Source organism: Pinus tabuliformis, chromosome Q (assembly GCF_031772625.1).
Source record: "Pinus tabuliformis cultivar Carrire ecotype Pingquan chromosome Q, CPIR1, whole genome shotgun sequence".
Lineage (NCBI taxonomy): Eukaryota > Viridiplantae > Streptophyta > Pinopsida > Pinales > Pinaceae > Pinus > Pinus tabuliformis.
The window spans coordinates 1,292,220,945-1,292,246,356 of NC_142296.1; positions in this window are offsets into that span (position 1 = coordinate 1,292,220,945).

Here is a 25,412-nt window from a genome sequence, read left to right on the forward strand (position 1 = left end):
AGTTTTTAGGATTTTAACTACTTTTTTAAAATATCTTTATTCACAATAAACTTTTTAGACGAATTTATTTAAACTCTTAAGAACATAGTAGAGTATCATGTCTAATTATTTTATGTAATTGCTTAAATTTTTATTGATAAAATATAAAAGTCTTATTTAGAATTATCAAAATTAATATTATTAATATATCATAAATTAAAATATGAAAATTACCTCAATTATTTTTTTATAATTTTTATTATATTATTATTATAAAATCACATTAAAAAATCTAATTTTATTTTTATAATATTTATTATATCATATAAATCAATAAAATAATATTTATATCAATTAAAAAAATAAATAAACAAATAAAATCTCGCATTTAATAATATACATAACTCAAAAAAAACTCTTTAAAATAAACTATGGTTTGATTCACTTCATTCTCTCATATATTTAAAATAATTCATACCCATTAATATAAATACAACTTTGAGGAATGATATAAATATAAGAAATTACATCACCTGCATAAATAACGATGTTATAGGAATCAAACAAAACCATGTTATAGGAATCAAACAAAGACAATAAATAAATAAAATTCGACCGTTAAATTTTTCAATACTAAATAGGATTCAAGTTATAAAATGAAGGATTATTTTTTGAAAATAATAGCTGGAAATGGTTTAGTTTATATGAATTTTATACCTATTAGAAAATTTTAATAAAATTTAATTTTGGAAGAGTAGTGGAAAAAGTGTTCTTAAAAGATTTTGAGCATATAGATTTTCATGGTTGGTTATCATAATTTTGTTAAGAGTATGAATTTTTTATTAAAAATTATGGACATAAATTATTTGTAAAGGTGCAAAATGATTATTTAGACTTTTTTTTAACTAGATGTATATATTTTTGGAACAAGGTTTTGATGGAGATATTCAAACATGAGTCAATATGTTATTATATTTATTTTTCTCATCTCTGACGATGAAATGATCATTCTTGAACATATGTGGTATCACGTTAATTTTTCTTATACGTGACAGTTAAGTGATTGTTCCAGAAGATATCTTTTAGAAGAGTGGTTGTTCTAGAAGACATCACCAGTTCACAATAAAACACACAAGCATCATACTCATTTCTCTCCCATTTTTAGTAAAGTAAAACCTTTATTTGACTATTTTCTAGGTGTCATTAATTTTTTTCAATTTAGTAAAGGAAAACCTTTATTTGACTATTTTGTCGGTGTCATTAATTTATTTCAATTAGATATGTGAGTCAAGGAAAAAAGTCCTTTGCATTGTAGGGCCTCTACAACTATAAAAAATACTTATGTCTATAATGGATCGATGGCCCAGAACTAACCTATGTAGATGTAAGGTGGTGTATGAAGTTGGTTCAAGCTCTTATCTCATGAATCTATTGTCTTTTGACCTCCCAAAGGTCTCTTAAAGTGCATGGGAGGCCACCAGTGATTGAGAATCACTCACGTTGGAGTTGGTTCATCATTCAAGCTTCATTTTTTCATGTAAAAGGACATGGGATTGCATTACAAAAAGGAAAGAATTGCCAAGTTATGTGAGAGTTCTGAACTTGGAGATTATAGGTCTTTCTCTTTCATGTCTATCATTTCCCCATATTATCTTTGTGTTATTTCACCAAAATTTCAAGTTTATTCATCCTTCTTCATCCTTAAAGTTAAGAGAGCATTCAGGAAGAAAAAGGACCCATCCGAAGGAATGATTTGAAGTTTGCTTGCTTCCATTCACTCCAATTAAGGTAACACTACATATTTTCTTTCACATTACAATATTATGTTTCCTCCAATGTTTTCCACTTTGATTGGTGTTTTTGTGGTTAAATTATTAGTCTAGTTTATGATTTCTTATTCTTTATTTGATGCTATGATGTTATCGTTTTTATCTCACAATTAAAAATTATTTAACGTTGATTTCATAGCTTATCTAAATCAAGGGTTTTCTCACCAATATGAGAAATCTCACTTACTCACCAATATGATAAATCTCACTTATTAGATTGGAAAACGCCATACTAGCATGCCTCAACAACCTTATGTCTCAATTGAAAAAATGGTATGGTTGAAACCTTCTTAGCATGCCTCAACAACCTTATGTCTCAATTGAAAAAATGGTATGGTTGAAACCTTCTTGGCACGTGAACAACTCCACTACATTTTTGGTCAAAATGAAGGGCCCCATTATAAATTTTGAAAAATTCACCCTTCTAATTGCACTTGATTCATTAATGATTGTCCTTATCCTCATTATCTGGCTTTTATGCTTATTGCTTCTTCGAGGAGGTTTGATTATGTCTGGGTACATCTTTTGTCTCGATCCTTTTGATTGATGCCTTGATTTTTTAGTTTAGAGTGGTTTTGAGTTGATTCCTTTAAATTGTCACGTTCTTTCCGACAATTTTATAATGAATGAACTTTTGACATACCACACTCACAATTTCCAAAATTCAACTGCTTTCATCAATTTAATATCTTACTTCGATAAATTCTTTCTTTAAATTATTTTCACTCGATTCACTTCAACTCTATATAACATTTCCCTAACTTGAAAACATATCAAATCAATTATATATTTATAAATAAATAAATATCAATCAACAATAAAACATTTCTTATATATCATATATTCACACTAAAAAAATTATTATAATTATGAGAAAACACGTACATATATAATTAGATTTTACTCTCTATTAACTTTATATATTAATAAAAAACAATTGTATATATTAAAATACTTTATATTATAAAAAAAATTAAAACCAAATGGCAAACTAACCGTGATATATATATATAGAAAAACGAATATGCTTATATCTAACTATATAATAGTCAACCTGAAACATATGACGCATCATTTGTCCAAACGTATAACACATCATTTACAACCATTGAGTGTAAACATCGTTCTTATAATAATACTTTATGTTTTGTATCATATTAATATGGTTGATGTTTTATTGATTGTGGGAAGTCTTTAAGGTATGGTTGATGTAAAGGAAAATCGTTATGAGCGAAGTAAACGACGCGGGGGAAATTTTTGAGCAATTACGTTTAAAACACTGACCTATGGAATTTTGGATGGTTGGAAATAATAATCTTAATCACCGCAATAAACACCTTGATAGCAGACATATTGTATTTTTTCAGGTTGCGCCTTTGTTTGAAGATGGAGGCACTGAAGCCAGAATAGAAGTACCGCATTCTGCAACACAGCCAATGAAGATGGAGGGACTGAAGCCAGAATAGAAGTACCGCATTCTGCAACACAGCGAATAATTTAAGACAGTTAATGTATTTTGATAAATATATATGGGCAAGCATTCATTCATTCCGTGATTATTGTCCACACCCCACAAACACCTCCACTATTATTGTCCACACTCAACAACAACAATGTATTAATTATTTGCTCTATCATGTGTTAATGTAAAATTGTATGTTGAGATAAATATGTATGTAAAAGTCATTTTGCAAGTTAAAGAGAAAGAGATCTGTGAGGAGAAAATCGTGGAGAAAATTTTGGTGGGTGCGTGAAAACAACAATTATTCCGCGTGAACTGTAAATCACTGTAAGCCTTGTTTTACTTAGTGAATGAGCCGCAATCTCATATGAATGTATTTTCATGAATTAGAAATTAATCCTAAGTTTTTATTGTTGCTCCAAGTTTACTCTGTTTTACTCTGAGTTTTTTTGTTACCGTGAGTGAATACTGTGTTTTTTAAGCCCGAAAACTAGTTACCCTAAAACCATCCAGCTACGCATCCATCCAGCTACGCGAAATTAGCTTCACGAATCTCTACCCTCTTCCTCTTCGCGAATCTCTACCCTCTTCCTCTCTGCATAAATTTTTTTTCTAACATGGTATCAAAGCTGGTTAAACTGTTAATGTAAAAACAAGTGTTTTGACTAGCATTTTTACCAGCAAGTAAAAAGTTTTTTCTTACACTCAAAAATGGAAACATCAAGCACAAGGTTGACTAATCCTCAAAGTTTTTTCTTACACTCAAAAATGGAAACATCAAGCACAAGCTTGACTAATCCTCAAAGTTTTTTCTTACACTCAAAAATGGAAACATCAAGCACAAGCTTGACTAATCCTCAAATACCTCAGTTTAATGGCAAAAATTATGATTATTGGGCTATTGCAATGAAGACCTTGTTTTCTTCTCAAGACATTTGGGATTTGTTGGAGAATGGTTTTCAAGAACCAGCTAATGCAACAACATACAATGTCATGTCTTAAGCAGAAAGAGATTTGTTAAGAGACAACAAAAGAAAGATGTAAAAGCCCTTTTCTACATTTTTCAAGCAGCTCATGAAAGTGTTTTCCAAAGGGTTGTAGCAGCAACGAAGTCCAAGCAAGCATAGGACACCCTCCAGACAGCCTACCAAGGCATGGCAAAAGTCAAGACAGCAACGCTGCAAATGTTGAGAAAAGACTTTGAAACACTTTGTATGAAAGATTCTGAGAATGTAGACTCATTTTTTACACATGTAAGTGGGCCAGTTACTCAAATTAGGTCTCATGGTTTGACACTTGAGGAAAGAAGAATAGTTGAGAAAGTTATGAGAAGTTTGCCAGCGAGGTTTGATAACATTTTTGTGGCCATAGAAAAGACAAAGGATCTCTCACAGTTCTCAGTGGATGAGCTTAATGCATCACTGATTTCTCATGAACATAGACTGAATAGAGCAACAAGCTCCTCATTGGAGCATGCCTTTAAGACACAAGTATCATTTGGTCAAGGTCGAGGCGGAGGAAGATCATATGCTAGAGGAAGAGGAAGAAGCTCACACAAATGTGGAAGAAGCAACCCTTCAAGCTCAAATGGAAGAGGCAACAATCAAAATCCAAGTCAAGGCCCAAGCCAAAATCAAGCACAAGGTCAGAGGTATGATCAATCTCAAGTTCAATGTCATTATTGTAAGAATTATGGTCATTATGCAAATGAATGTAGAAAAAAACAATATGACATTAGTAGCAAACCAAGTGTAAATTTCACAAAATAAAGTCAGAACCATGATAACATGTTTTTATCTTGTAATGTAGCACAAGAAAAACAAAGTGATATATGGTATCTAGATTCAGGGTGTAGCAATCACATGTCATGATACATAGAAATGTTTTCCAATCTAGATGAAAGTGTGAAATCTGAAGTGACACTAGGGACTGATAGTAAATTTTCTGTCATGGGCAAAGGAAGAGTTAATATCATAACAAAGAAGGGGGAGAAGAAGTACATATCAAATGTTTGCTTTTTCCCCGGTCTGAAGCATAACCTCATGAGCATTGGACAGTGCATACAAAAGGGCTACAATGTCTTTTTCAAAAATGATGTGTACACAATTTTGGATAGACCTCCAAGCGAACAGTTGATTGCAAAGGTTCAGATTACAAACAATGGAATGTTTCCCCTAAAAATGAGATCAAATTTGCAGAGAGAAGGTGCACAAGCACAACTCTTAATGAACTCACAACAGGTTGCAAGAAAAGATGCAGTTGTCATACAAGTAAACTTTCAAGCAGAGGTCAAAGATGAAAATTGGTTATGGAATTTGAGATTTGGACATCTCAACTTTGGAGGTTTGAATTTGCTGCATAGGAAAGGCATAATGAAGGGACTACCACTCATAGAAAAACCGAACAACCTATGTGAAGGATGTATCTTGGGCAAGCAACATAGAGAGACATTTCCAACAGGAAAGTTAGTAAGGGCAAAGGCACCTTTGGAGATTGTCCACTTAGATTTATGTGGACCAATGCAGACACCATCAATTGGTGGCAGCCACTATTTGTTGACCTTCATAGATGACTACACAAGGAAGACGTGGGTCTATTTCTTAAAACAAAAAAGTGAAGTGTTTGAGCGCTTTCGCCAATACAAAGCTCTTGTTGAGAAGCAAAGTGGACACTACATCAAAGTCCTCAGGACTGACAGAGGTGGAGAATATGTCTCAAATGATTTCCTTCGTTTTTGTAGGGAGCATGAAATTCACAAGCAATTTACAACAAGGTATACACCTCAACAAAATGGTGTGGCAGAAAGGAAGAATATGACCATTATGAAAATGGCAAGGAGTATGATGAAGACAAATCATTTTCCAAATGATTATTGGGCTGAAGTTGTCGCTTGTGCAGCATATATCTTGAATACGTGTCCAACCAAAAGTGTCCAAAAAATAGTTCCTGAAAAGGCATGGAGTGGAAGAAAGCATAATGTCACCCACATGAGAGTTTTTGGATGTGTGGCATATGCACATGTCCCAGGTGAGTTGAGGAATAATTTGGACAGCAAGGGGGAGAAATATATATTTGTTGGATACGGTGATGAATCCAAGGCATACAAACTCTACAATCCATTAACCAAGAAGGTCATAATCAGCAGAGATGTGTAGTTTATAGAAGAGGAAGCATGGGATGGATGTTTAGAAAAGACAGTGAATGTCAAAGCATGTATACCACATAAGGGCAAAGAGGAATTAACAGCGGCAAGTAATTTCTCAACAGTGATTCCCTCTACTCCTCTTCAAGTGCAACAAAGTAGGCAGCAAGCAACACCATCAACAAATAATAGGATAGCTTCGTACAACCAAGCAAGTGCTTCCCCAAGCACGGCACAAAGCGCAACACTAAGTGACATGTCAAGCCCATCTTCAACAAGCATAAGAAGACCAAAATTCAGAAATTTAAATGAAATTTATGAACAAGATGAAGTTGATAGTAATGCTGGTCTAAATTCCTTATTTGCCATGTTTTGTCATGTAGATGACCCAATCCATTTTGAGGATTCAGTTAAAGAAGAAAAATGGGTTGCGGCAATGGAAGAAGAAATAGAAGCAATAGAAAGGAATGACGCATGAGAGTTAGTGAACCTTCCAAAAGGAAAACATGTCATTGGAGTGAAGTGGGTCTATAAGACCAAAATCAACATTGAGGGAAATATTTGAAGGCACAAAGCAAGGCTAGTTGTCAAAAGGTACAAGCAGTAGCATGGAAGAGATTATTCGGAGACGTTCTCGCCAGTCGCGAGGATAGAAACAGTGCACGCATATGTGGCGATTTCCATGCAACATAAATTGAGAGTGTATCAAATGGACGTAAAATCAGCATTCTTGAATGGGTTGCTGAAAGAATAAGTATATGTTGCGCAACCACCTGGTTATGAGGTAGAAGGCCAAGAAGACAAAGTGTATCAGTTGAGGAAATCTCTTTATGGGCTTAAGCAAGCACCGCGCGCATGGTATAGCAGGATAGATGTCTACTTATTGGACAATGGTTTCGACAAGTGTGACGGTGAACCCACTCTCTAAATCAAAGAGAGCGAATGTAAGATTCTCATTGTCGTCTTATATGTAGATGATTTCCTCATTGCCGATTTCAATCAAGTCATGAAGAGTGAACTTCAAATAACTTACTTAGGATTGTTAAGATATTTTTTGAGCATAGAAGTGAAGAAAAAAGAAAATGGCATTTATATCTCTCAAACAAAGTATGTGGCAAACATTTTGGAGAGGTTTAAAATGCAAAATAGCAAGTCCGCACCAACTCCAAATGTCATGAGGTTGAAGTTGAGCAAAGAAGATTGTAGCAGCAATGTCAATCCGACATTATACAAAAGCATGATAGGCAACTTGATGTATTTGACCGCTACTAGGCCGGATATAATGTATGCAATAAGTTTGGTGTCAAGGTTCATGGAGACACCCAGAGAGACATATTGGCAAGCAGCAAAAAGGATTCTAAGGTATGTCAATGGGACAAAACAGTATGGCATTTTGTACACAACAACAAGTGATTTCAGGCTAGTTGGTTACACTGACAGTGATTGGGCAGGAAGTGTCGATGACAGAAAGAGCACGTCAGGATATGTTTTTCATTTGGGTTATGAAGTCATTTCATGGGCCTCCAAGAAGTAGTCAATAGTGTCACTTTCAACAACAAAAGCTGAATATGTCGCAGTAACAACTACAGCGTGTCAGGCAGTTTGGATGAGAAGGATGTTGAGGGATCTTCATCATGACCAAGAGGGAATGACAATGATTTTATGCGACAACACCTCAGCAATTGCATTGTCAAAAAAAATTGTCTTTCACAAGTGGACCAAGCATATTGATGCTAAATATCATTTTATCAAAGATTTGTTAACAATGATGAAATTGTGTTGCAGCGTTGCAAGTCATAGGAACAATTTGTTGATACCTTCACAAAGCCATTGGCATGTGAAAGTTTTGTTTATCTCAGAAACTGTTTGGGAATTGTCAATGGCGGCAATTGTGATTAAGTGGGGGTGTTGGAAATAATAATCCCAACCACCGCAATAAACACCATGATAGCAGTCATACTTGTCATAAGTATTTTTGCAGGTTGTGTCTCTATTTGAAGATAGAAGGACTGAAGCCAGAACAGAAATACTACGTGAACCATTCCACAACACAACAAATAATTTAAGGCATTTAATGTATTTTGGTAAATAGATTCATTCCGTGATTATTACCCACACTCCACAAACACCTACGCCATTACAATCCACACTCAACAACAACAACGTATTAATTATTTGCTCTGTCATGTATTACTGTAAAACTGAGATAAATATGTATGTAAAAGTCTTTTTGCAAGTTAGAGAGAAAGAGAGTGAGAGTCTATGAGGAGAAAATCGTAGAGAAAATTTTGGTGGCCACGTGAAAACAACTATTAGTGTGTGTTATTCGGCCTAAAATGTAAATCACTGTAAACCTTGTTTTACTTGATGAATGAGCCGCAATCTCATATGAATTTATTTTCATGAATTAAAATTTAATTCTAAATTTTTATCATTGCTCCAAGGTTACTTTGTTTTACCCTAAACTTTTTTGGTTGCCGTGACTGAATACTATGTTTTTTAAGCTTTGTATAGTTGCACTAAATTAGCTTTCCCAACCTCTACCCTCTGCGTCTCCACATAAATTCTATTTTTTTCTAACATAGATCCATCCCAAAATTATACCATTTACTATTCGACGTTCGAATATAACATGGAGCCTAGGCGCATGGTGAAATATAAACACTCTCTATTTTGTCAACACGTATATGATCCAAAACTGAAACATAAAACGCATGACACATTGGGTTTAAAACGTGAATATGTATGTTAGAAAAGTTACCAGGCAATGTATGATTTCACATATTATAAATACTTATGAACATACGTTCCCATAAGTTTTACTTAATGGTGAAGTTTATTTTTCAAGAGATTCAAAGCAAAGTACGATCCCACGCGCCATTAACTCAGCCTCAGCCCTGATTGGTTGACTTGCCACCCTGGTAAAAAATTTATCATAGACGTGTCTCCTAAGCCGGGAGGATCTGTTGATGCTTACTAAACAAGTTTCACATGCTCAGTCGATCCTACCATTACCATAAATACAAGTTCAATAATATCATTCAAACCTCAAAAGTCCAGTGATTTGTTGGTTGAACAAAAATACAAGAGGAAATCTATTACAAAACTATCACTCATGAATTTAATAAAAAATATTTTTCTGTTTCGTCATCTAATTTTGAAGTTCACTTGCTCTTGCAGGTGAAAATGAAATGAATGAGAAACCACCGAGCGCTTTACATCACTGGAGCTCAGTATAGAATTATCGATTTTCTAAGAGCCCGACATTAACAAAATATCGCCATTTTTTATTATGCTAATATTCTATCTTGTTCGTTATAATGATTAGTTATTTTATTGTCTGTTTGGTTTTGCAGATCGAAAAAGGATCAGGTAGTGGGCCGAATGTGATAGAGCAGAAACATAACTATAACCATGAGGAGGAATTCACCCTAGTTGTGGTTATGATGTACCAAACTACCCCTATCTTAGGTTGGGATGGTAGGGTACTTAAACTTATATTCCTTATTTATAATACCATTCAATAATTTATATAGCCATTTAATTAGAATAAAGTCCATCTTATAAAGTGTTGATACCTTAACTTCATTATTTCTTTCTATTTAATGAAATAGTGCATGCAATACAACAAGAAATTTTATGAAAATAAATTTGAAAAATTATGTAATTTTCATTCAATTACATATGCATATTTTGCGTGCAACATAAATTATAGCATTTAAATTCATAATTTACACAAAAACTCAATAGAAATACAATGGAACATAATATATATATCTTTATGAAAATAATACACCAATTGACTATAGGTGTTGAAAATTTCACGCAGCCATATTCTTTTTTGCACTTAACATTCCAAGAACAGGCCACCCTCAAGTTGGGACTATGAGTCCATAGGGACGTTTCTCCCATCACTAGTCTACTCCTATTACTGAAACCAATTCCTAAGCTATTATGGTTTTTCATTATCGCAACAATCCTAACTCAACAACTCACTTTCCTTTTCATTCTACATAACCTATAGAAAAGGATATCATTCTCTACAACATAGTGCCTTGGGCTATCCCACTACTTTCCTTAACTCTAGTGCAGACTAGCTAGGAAATATCATTGTCCAGAACTCAAGGGATTCTCTATCATGCCTAAGTTTCCTAAGTCACAACACTTTTTTATGCTCATGGTCATAATTTGCTCCATAAATTTCCATGGATATTCCATTGGACAGTTCATCACAATAAATTTGATAAATTGTACTTAAAAATATGAAATATACACAATTTACGGTTTTATTTCTCTTTAGATGTCTAGATATGTGGATTATTATTCGTGTGCAAATTAAAGTTATGCAAAAATTAGATAACATCAAAATAAAAGGTCACAAACACATTTTACACAAGATATGACCTGGGAAACACTTCAGGGAGAAAAACCTAGCTGGAAGGTGAGGTCACTCTGTTATCTTTCTATGAAGAGAAAATTGCTATGAGTAGAAAGAAGTATGATATGTGGCTCATGGGCTACTACTATGCACAATCATATTTGTGTGCTCTATCACTTATCCCCCCTTGGTTATTTTTCACAACTATGGAATAAATTCGCTTGAAAAATAATCGAACCATTTTTCCTCCTATTGGTCTGGTTATAACACGGATTCATAACCTACTAGTGGTTAGGTTTGACTACCTCAACTCTTAACCAGAGATACAATATAGAATATTCTAGATTCTTAATCATAATAATCATGTGGCTAGCCCATTTTTCATGAATAATGGGGCTTGACGTGGCATCCTCTCAAATTAGAGTGGTGAAAGTAGGAAGGTCAACTTCCGAGTGGCATAACTCTTGCATACAAACTCTGATTGATGTGATTCTAATGTCTTTGGAATGGTCTCTACGTGTAGAATATGTCAAAATGTGTAGTGATAAAATGTAAATTTCCCCCTAAAAAAATGTCATTTGATACCTCAAAATTCTCCTCGAAGGTTTCAAACCCCAATTTTCCAAACTAGGTCTCGTTGGTAAAAATGGTCTTGTGAGGTGATTCCTCCACTTTTTCCAATTTTAAATCATTGATATGAATGAAAAATAATAAAATGATCTAATAAGGATCACACCTCCCCATTTTGGGAGGATTTTGGTCCCCAAAATCCTCTATTAAATGAGGTGAGGAAAATTTGCCTCCACCTTTTCTCAAGTGTGCCATATAGCTTTTCTTGGAATTTGTCCTTTAAACCCAACCTACCAAAGGTAATGCTACCCATGTCTCATAGTTTTGGATCTCTTCTGCAAAACTATATCTTTTTTCAACTCTACCTAGGAATCTGGTGTCAAAAATTCCACAGAAGGTAGGACTTGTTCATCTTCCTTATCTAGGTTGGAAGCCTCATAGAGTTTCAGATTCTTGATATTCACAAATGAGTAAATGCGCATGTATGGTGGTAAACTAAGTCAATAATCATTATTAATCACCTTTTCTAGTATCTTGAAGGGACCATACTGTAGAGCCTTAATTTTCTTATCGGGACCCTATAGCCTCTCCTTGTTCAACTGATTCCACCTTGAATGACTTCGTTGTTCTATGTTAATCATTCTTGGCCTTATATTTTTACTGTGACTTTTGCAACGTCTCTTGTACCTATATGGGGACCTATTTGATCTTCTCTACAAATTTTCTAGCCCTAAAGATGTCCCCTGTAAGATCCTCCCTCACTCCTTCTTGCTCAAATGCAATATCCAAAGGTGAAGGCGGAAAATATCCAAATAAGTTTCAAATGGAGATTTACTAGTAGAAGTGTGTACTAATATGTTATAAGAGTATTGTATATATATATTAGATTTTCATCCTATGTATTTGATTGTTTTTTATTGTATCCCCTCAAAAGCTACACCAAACTCCTATTAACTACTTTTGTTAGCCCATCTATCTACGGATGGAATTATATATACCTCTTCAACTTTGTGTCCATTGTCTCCCATAATGTAGTAAAAAAATCACTTATAAATATCATCTCCATATCTGAAACAATGCTCCTTGGTATCCCAAAGTGCACCCAGACCTGTCCAAAGAACAAGTTCATTACTTCTTTCCTACTTATGGTATTTTTACAGGGCATTAGAACACACATCTCGTTGAACCTATCAACTACCACGAGCAGGTAGTTATGTCCCTTCCTGGTAGTTTGTAACACTCCCATAATGTCCATAGAAAGTCTTTCCCAAGAATGAGTGGGTACAGGTAAGGGATGATATAAACCTTGTTTCCTATTACTAGGTTTGTTGGTATAACAAAGAATGCATCCTCTTATAAACCTAGCTACATGTTCTTGCATATTGGGCCAATACACATACCTTTGCAAGTTGCCCATTGTCTTCCCTACATCAAATTTACTTGCAACCTTGAAGGTGTAAGCATATTTAATCAGCTACAATCACTCACCTTTAGAAACATATAATTTATCAAGCTTATAGAGTAACACATCTTGGAGATGTTAGTCAATAGTGTTATCATCATTATGCACGTGGATCTGACTCTCCAACTGTTGAAACACCTCCCTGAAGTCCTCATCCTATAAATATGCCACTTTATATGCATCATGGGTGAATGGATCCATGTGCATTAAAGTCCCTAAAGATGTGATCTTTGATGTGGGTGGCCTTGAAAGCATGTCAGCCAATTTATTTTTTCTACCCTTGTTAGTGGCTCTTATTTTATGATTTCTTTGGAGACTGTTATGGCCTATCTGTGGCATTATATAGGACTTTTCACTATGGGTATATGTTTTCTTTCTCCTTAAGTATTTGTGGCCTCCTCTCTATGATTTTATCACTTTTGTATTTGGTATTTTCCAACGAAGTTAAGTATACCCTTTGGTGCATCACTAATAGCCCTAACCCTTTGCAGCTCGGGTTTTGTTGATGTTGTCTTCAAGGGTTGTTTTATGTGGTATTTAATAGGTTTGTTAGGCCTACTTGAGCATGCATATGATAAGGATTTATGTGCCCTTGTTTTCTATGTGTGGCAATGACACTCTATGAATGGTAGTGATATTCTGACAGTGATGTATGGCAATCATGTATAACAGTGATACCGAATTTATACATAGCAGTGATATAACAGTAATGTATCACGGCGATATGGTATTCATGTTTAGAAGCAATATAATAGTAATGTAGAGAAGTGATATGTAATTTATATATAGCAGTGATATAACAATAATGTATGGCAGAGATATTTATTCCTATGGCAATGATGTATGGTTGTGATATTTTCTATTTCTCTTGATAATGATAGTAATGATGAAAATTTTGTATGGTTGTGATATCTTCTCTTATGTCAATAATGATGGCAGTAATCAAGGACAAGATGTAAGGCAGTGATACCCATGCTTATTACAGTGATTACCTTTGGTTATGATAGTGATATATGGTCGTGATACCTATGCTTATGGTAGTGATGTATGAAAGGTTAATGACCATGTCCAATAACAGTGATATGTGCTCTTATGAAAATAACATGTATGTTATTTATAGTGATATGAAAGCAACACTATCAGAGGTTTTGTGGAGGATCATGTATGATCTAGTGTTAGCCCTAAGTGGCCTAATGTAACTGATGTTGAAATGCTTGTGCCTCATCATAATTTTACTTTGTGTCTCAAATGAACTTTGATTGACTAATAGTAGAAGAAAAATAATTGGTTATGGGTTTTCCCACTTGTGGGGTTTTTCCCTCATCTCTAACCTAAGTTCTGGTGTCTCTATCATGTATGTTTTTCTAATTTTCCTTTTTGTTCCGATGTATTGTTTATGTTGATGTTCTCTCTATATAGTTTCTTATGATGATATGGGGTGAATGAGATGTGAATATTGTTAAAAAAACTTAAAAATGCAATTATCTATAACAAAGAACTATCTAGCCCTAAAATTAACATGGTATCAAAGTTGCGCTGAAGAAAATTCGTTGAGATCGACCTCATATAAACACCTATGATGGATTTCTTGATCAAGTCTAGTGAATGTGATGAAGATGTTGGAGACATAAAATAATGTTAAGGTTTGAATAAAACCCTAGGAAACCTTTGTTTTTACAAATAAAGGTTAGGGTTTGGGAAAAACCCTAAGAGTGGCCTTGGGTCTAGGTTCTATATCATTAGAACCCTAGTGTACTTCAAAATTTTCATGATATATAATATGATCAATGAGAATCTATTGACTTATTCAAGCGCCTATGATAGATTCAAAGTAACTCTAGATGGGCCTCTCTCCCAATACAAGATGGTATGATGTAGATTTGGTGGTAATATTGTACATTGATAATTTGGATTGGCTACTGATGGAGGAAATTAAGGATCTAGAAATGAGAATAAAGGTGGTACTCAAGAGGAATAATTTCTTCTTTTGCAAACAAGAATGACATATGGTTTATGTACAATGGTAACTCATGGATGCATGATCAAGAGGGAGTTGATAGCTTCCTACAACCCTTATTAAAGTTAATTACTTTGAAAACTTATGTTATTTTGTGACATTTTTCTTGTTTAGATTTATTTATATTTTTAGACTACTATTTATTCATTCTACATGAATAATTGGCTAACCAAATGCTTCTTTCACTAAGTTCTAAAATGAGTTTATCCATCTTGAGGGCCATCAAGATGCATAGTATCATAGGAAGAGTTAGCTCCAAGAGGGAGTTGGTGCATGAAAATGGAGCCACTCTCCTATATAGAGAAGAAAGCATGAACAAGCTCAAAATGTAGAGGATTATGTGTAGAGACTTTATTCATCATCAGGTATACTTTCATAATATTTATTTAATTTTCTATTATTTCTCTTGCTCTTATTTTGGGATCAATATGTACATTATATGGATGTAAGTACCTCGTCCTCAATATCGATATTGAGGAGGATTCATAGTCATCCAATGATTAGAGAGCCACTTGAAAATGGACAAGAGCTCAGACCTTAGAGGAAGGATTGCCGCCTCCCATGTTGATGATTATAACTAAAGAGGCTTCCTATTCAAAGGGAGTAGGTTGTTTGTAACATTATGATGAGATGTTGGGAGTAATATGTCCTTCGTGCAAGGACCATTCTAGATGACAAAGATGCAGTAGTGCCAGATTCTTCCATGATAATAAGTTCAATAGTGATTAGGAATATATTGTCATAGGGAAATGATTGTGATAATATCCTAGCACCTATTTCTAGATGTACTATTATCTCATATATGTGAAGCTAGATTCCTCCATGATGTGCTTGCGAAAGAAGCATACTTAAAGCTACCTTGGGGATTTGAGATACATGAGAAGGAGTCTCATGATTGCAGATTAAAGAAATCCCCGTATGGACTCAAGCAATTCCCATGTGTTTGGCATGCTTGGAATGATGGACATCTAACGTGGACACGAACCTCTCTTCAAGGTTGAAGTTACGTCTTTGATATTTGGTTTTATATGCTAATAATTTATTTTTGATAGGATCATATCATATCATCATTCAATGCTATATGGAGTTCACCTTTGAGCCAAAGGTGATCCACTTCTTAAGACTGGAAGTATATCATAGAGATGATGAGGACTTCCTTGTCAAGGGAAGCATCCAGTCAGAAACTTGGTATTATGGATTACATTGAAGCAGTTGAGTGACTCCTCTTCATATTCATATTTGGTTGATACCATGATAAATAGGCATTTAGATGGATCCTTGCTTTGTAGCATATAACCTAATCCAAAGAGATCCTAGATAAGTATATTAGAATATTGCAAAGTTAGTATTGAGATACCTAGATGATACAATCAATCATGAATTGAGACAATGTTGTGACAGGAGAGATATGTCAATGCCAATTGATCTAGGAGTGTTATGAATAGGAATAAAACATTGAGGTGTTGATTCAGTGTGGGTCTTTCTTTGAATTCCTGGATGAGCAAGTAGCATAATTCCATTGTACTCAATCTAGCAATGGTCAATCATATTGTGAGCAGTGTCACTTCAAATCAATCCATAGGATTGTTAGGCATGGTTCCGCTGATGGATCATTTAGGATCCAACACAAAAGGAAAAATGAGGCTTCGACCAAGACTAATTGCATAATTGAAGTAGTAATGCTTCACTAGATGAGAATATTACAAACATTCTCACCAAGCCTTTGTTGAGAGCATCGTTGATCTTATTCAAAGAGAAGCTTGTAGAGTAGGAGATTGTATTCTTTTGTTATGAAACCAGCTCACAAAAAGATAGAAATGATAGATCAACAACTTAGAAATCAACCTCTTCGAGGGGGCAACCTCCTTTACGTTACACAAATGAACAATTCTTGGATGATACAAATGACAAAACCTCCTTTCTATATATAGGAGTCTAAGGGGTCACAATATAACCAAAGACGACCTAACAATAATAATATAAGGGCACAAAAATAACAATATTGGGTTTCTATGGGGCACAATAATAACAATATGGGGACAATAGGGGCACAACAATAACAATAAGGGATACAATGACAATAGTAATGGGGGAATCACTAGTATTATAGGGACCTAACATGCCCCTCTCCTTCAAAAAAGTGTTGTCCTCAATGTTGGATTAGTTTTGGATGCTTCTATAAAAAAAAATTCATCCTCCCATATGGAATCTTCAACAGGTGAGTTCTTCCACTTGATGAGATACTATGAAATTGATCGATTTCGTAGCTGTCAATTTCTTGTTTCTTTGACTGCTTCAAGTTCCAATATGATTTTTCCTTCCTCATCAAGTTTTGGCAATTTTTTTTGAACTAGGAGCTTGTCACCTATAACCTTCTTTAAGCATGGAACATGGAAAACTAGGTGCACTCAGGAAGCTGCAGGAAGCTCCAACTTGTATGCCATAGTACCTATCTTTTGCAACACCTTGTATGGACCATAATACTTTGGTGATAATTTATTATCCTTCTTAGATTTCTTGAGGGATATTTGTTTATATGGTTGTAGCCATAGGAATACCCAATCACCTACATCAAAACTTATTTCATTGTGATGTTGATATTCCTGTTGTTTCATTCTATTCTGCGCCAGGGTGAGGTTATCCTTTAAGAGTTGGAGAACTCGTTGTTGACGCTCGATGTGATTTTCCATTGCTTGAACCTAGAATTTTCTCTTAAATATGATGTGATGGATGTGGATGATATCCATAAATTTCCATAAATGGGGTCATTTTTGTTTCAGTATGGAAAGAAGTGTTATACCACCATTCAACCAGAGGCAACCATTTGACCCATTATGTATGTTTATCAAATACAAAGCAACGAAGATACCCTTCCAAACATTTGTTTACTATCTTAGTTTTCCCATCAGATTGAGGATGGTAAGATGAGCTATGAGCTAACTGAGTACCAAGACAAGAAAATAATTTTGTCCAAAAATTTCCAGTGAAAATGGGATCTTTGTCGCTTACAATAATCTTTGGGTTTCCATGTAGCTTTTGAATTGTTTCCATAAATGCAGTAGAAATTGTACTTTCTTTAAATGGATGAGATAATGCACAAATGTGTGCATACTTGGTAATTCTGTCAACTACCACCATGATAACACTCTTTCCTTCAGATTTGGGTAAACCTGTGATAAAATCCATTGAAACTTCCTCCCAATGTCGGCTTGGAATGGATAAAGGTTGTAATAGACATGGGGTCTTATTTGTTTCAACTTTATTTTGTTGGCAAACCAAACATTCCACGACAAACTTTTGAATATCCATTTTAAGGCCATCCCAAAAAAATCCTTCTTAACCGTGTCGTAAATTTTTAGAAATCCTAAGTGCCCTCCTAAGGGAGAGGTGTGCAATTCCCTAAGAATCTTTTGTTTGAGTTGGGAATCCTTACATAGGTTTAACCGATCTTTGTACCATAACGAATCATTTTTCCAGCTAAATGTATCAGATGTACTGGGATCTTATTGTGACTTTTGAATGAGTACCCACACTTCTTTGTCATTCTTCCATTCACCCCTTGCTTCGTTTATCCAATCTGGTTGGATAATAGAAATGGCGCAAAAAAATGCTTCCACACCCTCTTCCTTTCTTAATAGTGCATCTGCCAAAAATTTTGCTTCCATTTTTTGTAGATGATTTCAAATTCATAACCCAACATCTTTGTGACCCATTTTTGTTTCTCTTATGAAGATAATCTTTGTTCTAAAAAGTATTTAAGACGATCATGATTTGTTTTTACCTTGAAGTGTCTTCCCATTATGTAGGTTCGCCATTTCTTAAGTGCATGTAGTATTGCCAACATTTCCTTCTCATAAATAGCTTTGTGCAAATACTTTCCTTTTATTGGACAACTTTCAAAAGAAATGGGTCTTTCTTCTTGCATTAAAATAGCACCAATTCCATTTCCTGAGGCATCACATTCCACAATAAAGGTTTTTGTGAAGTTCGATGTAGCTAATACCGATGCTTGGCACATTTCCTCTTTAAAATGTTCAAAGGCCTTTGTTGCTTCTGGAGTCCATGAAAATGCATCTTTCTTCAATAATTTTGTTAGAGGTGCTGCTATTCTCCCATAATTCTTAACAAACTTATGATAATACCCTGTCAACCCGAGAAATCCTCGTAGATGCTTTATGGATGTGGAGATTTTCCATTCCTTAATGGTTTTAATTTTTCTAGGGTCTACCTTAACACCTTCATGAGATACAATATGACCTAGATATTCCACCTCTTGTACTCAAAAGAAACATTTGGAGATTTTTGCATATAATTGTTCCTCTTCTAGTAGTTTGAGCACCTGTCAACATGTTGAACATGATCCTTCCAAGACTTGTTGTAGATTAGTATATCATCAAAAAATACTAACACAAATTTTCTAAGGAATGGTTTGAAAATGGAATTCATCAAAACTTGAAATGTAGAAGGTGCATTGGTAAGGCCAAAAGGCATGACCAAAAATTCATAATGACCCTCATGAGTTATAAATGTTGTTTTTTGAATGTCTTCAGTCTTCATTATGATCTGATGATATCCTGAATGAAGATCCAACTTGGTGAAGTAAATTGAGCCATGTAATTCATCCAATAATCCATCAATGACAGGAATGGGAAATTTATCATTAATAGTGAGCTTGTTGAGCTCCCTATAATCTAGACACATGTGCCATGATCCATCCTTCTTGTGAACCAATACTGCTAGAGTACAGAAAGAACTTTGACTAGGTTGAATTATACCAGCCTCTAGCATTTCTGTAACCATACGTTCAATTTCACTCTTTTGGGCATAGGGATATCTATAAGGCCTGATGTTTGGAGGAAAAATTCTTGGAATCAAATGAATAGCATGATCATGATCATGAATAGGTGGGAGGCCTTTAGGAGTCTCAAATACCTTGGAATGATTGTCCAAGACTTTTTGCAGATCTAGAGAAATAGATGATTTCGATGTGGGAACCTATAGTGAACATAATTGTGCAATTATGCCTCATTGTTCTTTCTTTAGAAGCTTTGTCGTTTCGTTAAAGCTTATTATCTTTCCCAGTTTCCCTATGATGCCCCTTAATTCAACTTCCTTTCCTTATAAAGAGAATTTCATGAAAAGTTCTTGAAAATTAAAAACTATTGTACCCAAGGATTACAGCCATTGGACTCCTAGTACAACATCAGCGCCACCCATTGGAATGGAAATCATTGGGATATTCAATACATATTCTCCCATGGATATCTTGATATTATGGCACTTTCCTAAGCAATTTATGGTTCCTCCACTTGCAACCATCACTTGACACAATGGTGTTGGATATGGGAAGCAATTTAATTCCTTGGCTATCTTACAATGAATAAAATTATGGGTCCTATCTGAATCAATCAACTCTATTACCTTTTTCTTCTTGATATGCCCTTCTATCTTGATAGTTTGAGGAGTGGTAATTCCAGCCAAGCATTACAAGATATGGCCAGATTCATTTCTTCTTTCTCTAGGGTTTGTTCCTGGTTTATATCCTCTTCTTTTGACATTTATTGTTCTTTTTCTTCCTCCTCTTCACAATCTATGTAAAAATAATTTCTTCTTAGCACACTTATGACCTTTAGTGTATTTGCTATCACAACTGTAACAAATCCCTTTTGCACTTTTTTCTTCCAATTGTTGTGGTGTCAACCTTGTAGGTTGTGGATGGCTAGGGAAAACAACACTTCCATATTTATTATTGTGAGTGGTAGGCTTCCTTGTTGCCATAATTTTTCTTTCCATTTTTCTTGCCAACCTGAATGCCTTCTCCAATGAATCAGGTTCCCAAAGGCGAACCTCATGTTGGATGTTATCCTTTAAAGTCCCCATGAACACATCAATCCTATGCTCCTCTGGAATACATTTTACCCTTATATTCAATTTTTGGAAGTCCTCAATATGCTCCATCATTGAACCCTTTTGTTTGAGATTTATCAATTAGCTAAAAAAATTGTTGCTTTTTGTATTCTCAGAATGTGCTATCATTTCATCCATAAAAATAGCCCAAGTGACAATTTGTTTATGAGAGCAAAGCCATCAATACCATACAAACCTATTTGGTTCCAAATATAAAGTTGCAATGTGTACCTTTTGTGTGTATTTCACATTATGGAGATCGAAAAATTACTCCATCTGTAGTATCCATGATACATGATCCTTTCCATCAAACTTCCTCATATCGATCTTTGGAACATGGTGGTCCTTCGATCCAACGTTAGAGTCTATGAAATCATGATTAACATTTATTTTGTTCTCATCATGAGTTTCCTTTATTACCCTTTCGCTATTAGTAATCATTTCTTGTAGAAACTTTGTCAAATCTGTCTTCAAATCTTCCATCTTAGCTTCCACACCTTTCTTTAAATCATCCATCTTAGCTTCCATGCCATCCATCTTAGCTTCCACGTCATTCATCTTAGCTTCTACGCATTTCTTTAAACCATCCATCTTAGCTTTCCTGCCATACATCTTAGCTTCTATGTCTTTCTTTAAACCATCCATCTTAGCTTCTGTTACTTTTTGTGCAAGTGAAATTTTTTGCACTTGGTCTCGTAATTTTGATATATCATGTTGCATTTCTTCATCTTCTTCATGAGTCATGCTAAAGATTTTAGGTTTCTTACTAGGTGTTTCCATTTTCTTTCTTTGGGGCATCAATTACTGATAATAATTCTTCACCATGCCCTTTGAATTCCTTCAAACTAAAATTTTAAACCAAACTTATGCAAAAATTAAAAAAAGAAGAAAAACTACACACCTTTTTTCACATTCTAGGAGCTCGATATTGAATCTACTTTATCTTTGCAATTTTGGATCCCCAAGGTCTAAAATTGCTTCTTGCGGTAACCCTTTGAGTACTCTTTCTAACCCCACAAGTCTGATAAAGATTGGATTCTCCAATGAAGCGTTAAGCCAAATCTCCCATGACAACTTGATTATAGACTGGTTCAGTAGAGCGAGCTTGTACGAAGTGCCACGTGTCACTTTTTAAACCTTAGGATCTGAAACTGATATATAAGAAACTATAGTCTATTAGAGCCTAGATTTGTCTTGGGCTGAAAAGACAAGGTTCTAGGTCCACATAAAACCACGCTCATCCTCGTAGCTAGCCCTACGAGGATAGGAGAGGGCTCTCTCCGAGTCAATCTCAGTGAAAAATAATCAATGGGGATGGAGATGACTGATTTAAAAGCTAATTTTAGGCTAGGTATGAAGTACAAAGGATTTGATTTGAGTTTTTGAGGGTTTTTTTGGAAAAAAGGGACAGGAAAATTTGGGTCCGAGGATGAGGCACAGTTTCTGTAGAGTTTTGATTGGGGCAAGGAAGGCAATCGTTTTGATGCTTTAAAGTGAGTGAATGGATAGATCAGACTAGTGAGGAGCTAAGGAGAGTAAGAGAGTCTCAAGAATTCTCCTTAAATAGATGAAAACATGGAAATTTAAACAAATTCAAAGGCAGAGCATAGCAGTTAATAGATTCTACCTTAATCACTCATTTGTTCAAATTCAGAAAAAGAGATAATAAAATGATACACATAACAGTAATGAACTTACAATTACTTAGAGAAGCACACCATCAAAACATAAAGCCACATGGATCCCAAACAGTGCTGCAAAACCCTGGTCTTTCCTTAGCCAAAAATGCAGAGATAGAATGTACAATGATATGCCAAAGCAATCCCTAGTGTCCAACCCCGAAAATGACTTAGAAATTACATGATATAGACTAGCCCAACCCATTCCCTTGCCTCTAGGGGTCAAGCTCATAATTCTAGGAGTTGTTTGAACCAATTCTAAACAAGGAACTGAAAACTAGGTAGTCAAACAACTTACCCCTATATGCTAGGAAACTGATTCATTCACTCACATTTCACCTTTTGGTGAATGAATCCTCTAGAACAAGTAAATAAGTGCCCAAATTACATCAATTTTATCCAATTACATCAAGATAGATCAAAATTTACATCACAAAGCAAAACTAGTCAAACTGGCCGAATTTCTGAGCTGGAAAGTGAAAAATTGAGCAAAAATCCTCTGTGCATCACGCTAATTTCTCTGTGCATCGTGCCACTTTGAGGCTAAGTTTGAGGCACTTCCTGAAGTCCAAATTGAGCCCAAGATAGCTCATTGGAAAGCCCTGCCTGTCTACTTTCCAACCCAAGTGGAATTTTTCAATTTGGATTCCCAGGAATGCTTCCTGTGTGTCAAAATAGGGGCAGAGAGGCCATTTTTTCAGTGTTTTTGACCCTTTAGGCAACCCAGAACTTGATGAAATCTCTTGTCCATTCCTGAGCATGCATAACTTTTCATGACAAATCCAAAAATATCAAATTTTCCTCCAAAAGATGTCCCAATCATAAGCGCGTGCCAACTGGCGCGGCGCATTGGGCAAAAAAGCCTATTTTTGCTCACAAATGTCTAGGTCCGCACTTTTTCTTCATATTGCCTACGGTCCCACACCTAATGGTCATGTATCCTATGGACCTGACCGCACTTTTTCTTTGTGACAAGTGCGGACCCCTAAGTGCGTCGCGCCACTACCCAAGTGTGCCGCGCCGTTTTGAAGATGACTTTTGGAGGCCTTCCTGGTGTCCAAATTGGGTGCAGGATAGCTCGTTGTAAATGCTTTGAATCTACGTTCCAAACAAACTAGAATTTTTTAATTTGGAGTTCATTTGCCCTGTCAAAAATCAAATCTCCCAAGACTGGTCAAAATGTGCCAAATGAGGCTTCCTAAAGGCAGAGTGTTGTTGTAGTCAACTTTTGAATGCCTTCCTCAACTCCAAATTGAGCTCATGATAGCTCATTGGAAATATACATGTGTCTAGTTATAATTTGACTCATCAAGAAAGTCATTTGGCGAACCAAGCTATGATAAAAATTTATTTTACCAAGGTCACTTCAGAGGTGCATCAATTCTCCCGAGGCAATTGTATTTTTGACATTTCTCTAAAACCATGATGCCTGTGTAAAATGTGAAGGAGGTTTTTCTTCCGTGGATTACTTTGGACAAAAAAGTCTCTCAGTTTCCCCAAATTCATCTTTTATTGCTTAGAAACATCATTTAAGTAAAACCTACCCCGATGTGTGGAACAGGGGATTTGTCGAAATGAAGCGAAATGAAGGGGATAAGGAGCTTCTAAATTCTTGGGAAAATTCGTAGAAGTAGGGAGGGATGTTAGGAAGCAGGGGAAAGTGGAATTTCAAAGATTGAGTGAGGGGAAGGGGTCCAAAAGGGCAAAACACAGGCCTAACCTAGAAAATTGCCAAGTTGTAGCAAGAAACTAAGGTTTGTGCAAAAATGAGGAATTCGGGGGATCTCAGTGATGGGAAGTGTTTAATAAGGTACATTAAGGATAGGGGAAGGTGTATGAACATCCGGATACAAGTTTCGCTGATGATATGACCATCCAATAGAAATTTCCTTCAAAACCCTAGGAAAGGGAAATGAACCTTGCCTAGGTGCAACTGAAGCATGAACAAGGTATAAAATGACCTAGTGGAACCTGACATGATGATGAAAACCCTCTGAATGATGGTAGAATCAGCTGAATAGTGACATAGACCGACGTTGGGACAACTTTGAAAGGAGTGAAAGCAAACCCTAGACCTAATGCCTAGTGACCAAATTTTACTTGAAGACGCACTGAAATGATAAAATTTGACCTTAACACCTTAAAATCACTTTGTAAGAGCATGTTTGATCACTGGAGGAAGGCTGGAAAGACTGACACTAAAACAGTCCGTCTGATTTCTTCTTGTGAAATTTCAATCAGATGCTCAGAAAACAAGTTATGATGATTTTTCCCAGGTCACCTGTTTGAGATATAATTCGGGATCCTGTAAAAACCCTAACTGCCTTGGATCATATCTCTAAAAATATACCAATACAATATCTAAAATTAGGACCCGAGGTTCAAAGCAAGTTTAGTTCAAATGGGTTTTATTTTTCTTCTAAAACGTCGCAGATAAAAAGTTATAGCGAAAATTCCATGATGGCCTGTTTGGAGCAACGAAACCCTAAAATCCAAGCTTTGATACCAAACGTTATGAAATCAGCTCACAAAAAGATAGAAATTATAGATCAATGACTTTGAAATTAGCCTCTTCGAGGGCGAAACCTCCTTTACATTACGCAAATGCACAATTCTTTGATGATACAAATGACAAAACCTCCTTTCTATATATAGGAGTCTAAGGGGTCACAATATAACCAAAGTCGACCTAACAATAATAATATAAGGGCACAAAAATAACAATATTGGGCTTCTATGGGGCACAATAATAACAATATGGGGACAATAGAGGCACAAAAATAACAATAAGGGATACAATGATAGTACTAATGGGGGAATCACTAGTATTATAGGGACCTAACATCTTCCCTGAGAGGGAACACTATTGATCGAAAATAATGATCATGTGCCTTCCTATGTCTTTATGACTAGGCATGGACTTGGTGAAAGGGGTTGTGCATCTCGACTCATGGGTGAGGGTACTCCTTAAATCCATGGAATTTGGT